Source organism: Otolemur garnettii, unplaced genomic scaffold (assembly GCF_000181295.1).
Source record: "Otolemur garnettii isolate 467f Iridium unplaced genomic scaffold, OtoGar3 scaffold00100, whole genome shotgun sequence".
NCBI lineage: Eukaryota > Metazoa > Chordata > Mammalia > Primates > Galagidae > Otolemur > Otolemur garnettii.
Window position 1 is genome coordinate 4777803 of NW_003852495.1, and position 5604 is coordinate 4783406.

At 41.8% G+C, this 5604-nt stretch overlaps 1 protein-coding gene across 1 annotated transcript in view; it reads left to right on the plus strand.

The window, feature by feature from the left end:
* The window catches only part of ZNF181 (zinc finger protein 181), a 12941-nt gene that overhangs the window by 3414 nt on the left and 3923 nt on the right, over positions 1-5604 (plus strand). The window lies entirely within an intron of this gene.

Here is a 5604-nt window from a genome sequence, read left to right on the forward strand (position 1 = left end):
TCTGTTTAGTATATGCACGCGCTCAGCACTTATCACCTACCAGCTGACGGGCTCTGTTTAGTATATGCACGCGCTCAGCACTTATCACCTACCAGCTGACCGCTCTGTTTAGGATATGCAGGCGCTCAGCACTTACCACCTACCAGCTGACCGCTCTGTTTAGGATATGCAGGCGCTCAGCACTTACCACCTACTAGCTGACGGGCTCTGTTTAGTATATGCACGCGCTCAGCACTTATCACCTACCAGCTGACACACTCTGTTTAGTATATGCATGCGCTCAGCACTTAACACCTACCAGCTGACACACTCTGTTTAGTATATGCATGCGCTCAGCAGTTATCACCTACCAGCTGACCGCTCTGTTTAGTATATGCACGCGCTCAGCACTTACCACCTACCAGCTGACGGGCTCTGTTTAGTATATGCACGCGCTTAGCACTTATCACCTACCAGCTGATGTGCTCTGTTTAGGGTATGCATGTACTCAATGTTTCTCTCCTCCTGATGGGAGGAATATTTTTTCTTCTTTGTTGACTGTCATATCTTGGTACCCAGAGTGGTACCTGTATAAAACAGATTCTAAGTAAATAAATGACAGGCAGTAAATTGAGTGATGGAAACATAATAGGGCAGAATTATGAGATACAAAGTGAAGCCAGCATTGGTGAGAACATGAGTAGCAGACATACATGTTAGGCAGAGTCTATTTTCTTGGGAACATTAGATAATTAGAATTGAAAAAAACTTAAAAAAAATAAAAGCTAAGATGAATTAATGCCAAAATCTCATTGATTTATCTTCTAAATGCTAAAATACACAATGTTAGGAAAAGCTGTGCACGAATTTGGGTGTACACTGACACAAGGGACTTAATGATTTAGTGTGCCATTGTCTCAGAGAACTTTTTACTTTGGTGGAAGTGTTCTATGGGTGTGCCGGCCAATACAGTAGCCGCTAGCCCCATATGACTGTTGAGTACTTGAACTGTGGCTAGAGCAACTGAGGAACTGAATTTCAAGTTTTATTTAATTGTATTATTTTTACATTTTAGTTAATTTAAATGTATATAGCCAAATTAGCTAGTGGCTACTGTATTGAGCAGTGCAGGACTGGTAGAAAAGTAAGAAAGCATGAGAAATTAAAATAAGTGCTAGGATACTTTTCTATTTTTGTGTTAAGTCTCATCACACACAAAAAGTCTCTATCTCTTTTTTATGGCTGAATAGTATTCCATAGTATACATAATTTAGTAATCTGTTCCTGGGTTGATTGGGCACTTGGGTCGATTCTATGTTTTGGCAATTGTGAATAGAGGTGTAATAAACATTTACGGTAAAATGTTTTTTTTTAAATTTTGGATAGATACCTAGTAATGGGGTTGCAGGATCAAATGAAAGGTCTATTTTTAGCTCTTTGAGGATTCTCCATACTTCTTTTTAAAGAGGTTGTATTAGTTTGCAGTCCCACCAACAGCGTAAAAGTGTTCCCTTCTCTCCACAACTGTGCCAGCATGTACAGTTTTGGGACTTTGTGATATGGGCTATTCTCACTGGGGTTAAGTGATATCCCAGGGTGGTTTTGATTTGCATTTCTCTGATGATTAGGGGTGATGAGCATGTTTTCATTTTTGTTGGCCATTCATCTATCTTCTTCCGAGAAGGTTCTGTTCATGTCTTTTGCCCAATGATAAATAGGATTGTTTGTTCTATTTTTGTTCATTAGTTTGAGTTCTCTGTAGACTCTGGTTATCAGCCCTTTGTCAGATTTGTAACATGCTCTTTGCTTTACTTGTTGGGTCCTTAGCTGTGCAGAAGTTTTCTAGCTTGATGCTAATATGAAGCCAGTAGATGAACAACTCATACCCACATGAGAGAAAAACATAATTAAGGGGGTGGGGGATTGGTGTGCTCTCACCTAATGGGCACGATGTAGAGGTATACAGCACACCTCCTGGGTGAAGGCTCAACTGCAACTTGGACTTGACCTAACATTGTAAACTAATTACCTGTGCCCTTAACATTAATCTGAAACAAAAAATAAGTGCTGAGACAGATCTCCTATGTTCTTTTGAGGACAAAGATGAGTGAACGCCACAGGCTGCCCAGGCAATTGAAGCGTAAGGAAGAAGCATCCCTGGGGAAGCAAGGCTGGAGCTGGGTTTTGGTTGAAGAAGAGGTGACAGTGAAGTTACACTGAACTGAGAAAACACCTGTGTGTGGATAGAGACGCCTGAGAGGGTCTTTCAAGGAACTGCACTAATTTTCTAAAGAGGTGGTTCTCAAGCAGAGGCAGTTTTGCTACCTTTGGCCCTACCCATTGGGGACGTTTGGTTGTTAGAATCAGGGTAGGGGTAGGCTGGTATTGCTCCTGGCATCTAGTGGGTAGAGGCCAGGGGGCTGTTTACCATCCTGCAGGGCACAGGACTACTCCCAACAACAGAGTTACCCAGCTCAACACCAGTGGTGGGTAGGTGGACAAATCCTGCTCTAAATAAAGGGAAAAGAGTATTTACTGATGAGATGACGTAGAGTTTCCTCTTTAAGCCATTAATAGTAGTGACATTCATATATGTATTTAATATATGTTTAATATGTGTTTAAACCAAAATAAATGTCTTTGTATTTGTGGAATGAAACAGTGTTTTATGCATTTAATGTACTGTTGAATTTTTTATTTAGTTTATCAAATGAAATTTGTAAAAGCTAATCATTTAAAAATCATTGTGGAAAGTAGGAAAAGACTGAAAGATTTTCAGTTTGTGTTATCATGCTAGTATAACTCTAATACTTGGGTAAGTAGAAATATCAGGTTTTTTTTTTTTTTTTGAGACAGAGCCTCAAGCTGTCCCCCTGGGTAGAGTGCCGTGGCATTACAGCTCACAGCAACCTCCAAGTCCTGGGCTCAAGCGAGTCTCCTGCCTCTGCCTCCCAAGTAGCTGGGACCACAGGCACCCGCCACAACGCCTGGCCATTTTTTGATTGCAGCCGTCATTGTTGTTTGGCGGGCCCGGGCTGGGGATTCGAACTCGCCACCTTAGGTGTATGTGGCTGGCGCCTTAGCCGCTTGAGCCACAGGTGCCGAGCCTGTATTCTTTCTTTTCTATAGTTGTGGAGAGGATTTTCTACATAGGCAGGATATTTGATTTTTTAATTTATTTCTCCAAAACCAAAGGTAAATTCGCCCTTTAAAACCAAAGACCAGGCTGTGCCTGTGGCTCAAAGGAGTAAGGCGGTGACCCCATATGCTGGAGGTGGTGCGTTCAAGCCCAGCCCTGGCCAAAAACTGCAAACAAACATAAAACCAAAGACCAGTGGCAGCGCCTGTGGCTCAATGAGTAGGGCCCCATATACAGAGGGTGGTGGGTTCGAACCTGGCCCAGGCCAAATTGCAACAAAAAAATAGCTGGGCGGTGTGGCGGGTGCCTGTAGTCCCAACTACTGAGGAGGCTGAGGCAAGAGAATTACCTAAGCCCAAGAGCTGGAGGTTGCTGTGAGCTGTGATGCCATGGTACTTTACCGAGGGTGACAAAGTGAGGCTGTCTCTAAAATAAAAAAGAAAACCAAAGACTAGGCTTTGGCACCTGTAGTTCAGTGGTTAGGGCACCAGCCACATACACCAGGGCTGGCGGGTTTGAACCTGGCCTGGGCCTGCTAAACAATGCTAACTGCAGGCACCCACCCCGCCACCCAAATAAATAGATAAATAAAAAATATAAAAATAGCTGGGTGTTGTGGCGGGCCCCTGTAGTCTCAGCTACTCAGGAGGCTGAGGCAAGAGAATCGCTTAAGCCCAGGAGTTAGGTTGCTGTGAGTTGTGATGCCATAACACTCTACTAAGGGCAACAAGTGAGATTATCTCAAAAAATAAAAATAAAAAAAAAAAACCAAAGACCAGTGTCACTGGTGAACATACATGAAAAATATTCAAATAAAGTAATACAATATTGGATCAGCAACTCTTGGAACAAAACATTTACCAGCCAAGCAACATCACAAAAGAAAGATAGTAATAATGCCATTTTAAGTGCATGTATTTTTGCACATATTATAATTGACTAACCAATAAACTTATTGAACATTTAAGCTTTTTCTAAAGTTTTGCTATTTTATTTTATTTATTTATTTATTTTTGAGATAGTCTCAAGCTGTCACCCTGGAGTCACAGCGCATAGCAACCTCAAACTCTTGGGCTTAAGTGATTCTCTTGCCTCAGCTTCCCAAGTAGCTGGGACTACAGGCGCCTGCCACAATGCCTGGCTGTTTTTTGGATGCAGTTGTCATTGTTGCTTAGCAGGCCCAGGCCAGGTTTGAACCTGCCACCCTAGTGTATGTGGCCGGTGCCTTTCCAGGCACTGCCAGGTTTTGCTATTTTAGATGATACTGTGAATGACTACTACTAAGAAGAAATTTCTAAGTACATCTATGAGCATTTCCTTAGAATATTTTTCTTGAAATGTTCCCTTTTACTGTGTCTCCACTTTAAGGAGTATCTACAGCATGACACCACCATGAAAAGGTTTCAAATTATTTTAATTATCAAATGACTGTCAGTACAAAGTTTAAGTGTACACCGTGAATTTTCCTTTTTTCATTCATGCTCAGTTATGTGCATGCTACAACAGAATACCATGGACTTAAGTAATTGATAAATAGACATTTATTTCTTGTGGTTCTGGGGACAGAAAAGTCCAAGATCAAGGGGCAGGCATCTGGTGAAGGCCTCCTGCTGCATCCTGGGCTAGAGGGGCAAAGAGAGGAGACAGAGAGACACAGACAACAGACAAAAGGGGGCTAGACTTCCTGGTCCTTTGGTGAGGAGCCCTCCCATGACAATGGCATTAACCCATTCATGAAGGCCTAATCACCTTTTAAAGGTTTCACTTCTTAATGTTCTTACAGTGGTGGTTAAATTTCCGGCATGTGCCGTTTGAGGACCCTAATCAAACCATAACAGTGTATATTTATCTTTAATATAAAGATGTCTTTTTTCTTCTTTTTTTTTAGAGACAGAGTCTCACCTTGTCACCCTTGGCAGAGTGCTGTGGCATCACAGCTCATAGCAACCTCCAGCTCTTGGGCTTAGGTGATTCTCTTACCTCAGCCTCCCGAGTAGCTGGGACTACAGGAGCTTGCCATAACACCTGGCTATTTTTTTGTTGCAGTTTGTCTAGGGCCCGGTTTGAACCCACCATCCTTGGTATATGGGGCTGGCACCCTACTCACTAAGCCACAGGCACCACCCTAAAGATGTCTTTTTTCTTAATTCACTGGATCATTCCCTTTTCCTAGAACCTTAGTGGATCATATTGAGTATCCCATATGAGAGACAATCATTTTAGCCTTAGTTTTTTATGACTTACCTTGCACTTAAACTATACAAGACATAACTAAGTGCTTGACTATATGCTGTCAAATGTTGAGTGATTTTAATTAATTTGTCTATTTCTAAATTAACTCTCCTGAAGCAAAGCTCTTATATTTGTCTTTTATCCTTATTGTGTAACACTGGCAGGCACAACATTATCTAGCTATTACTCACCTGAGAGCCGATTCCTGATCCTTGTCACAACTCTGAATCTTGTTACATTTTTTTTTTTTTTTT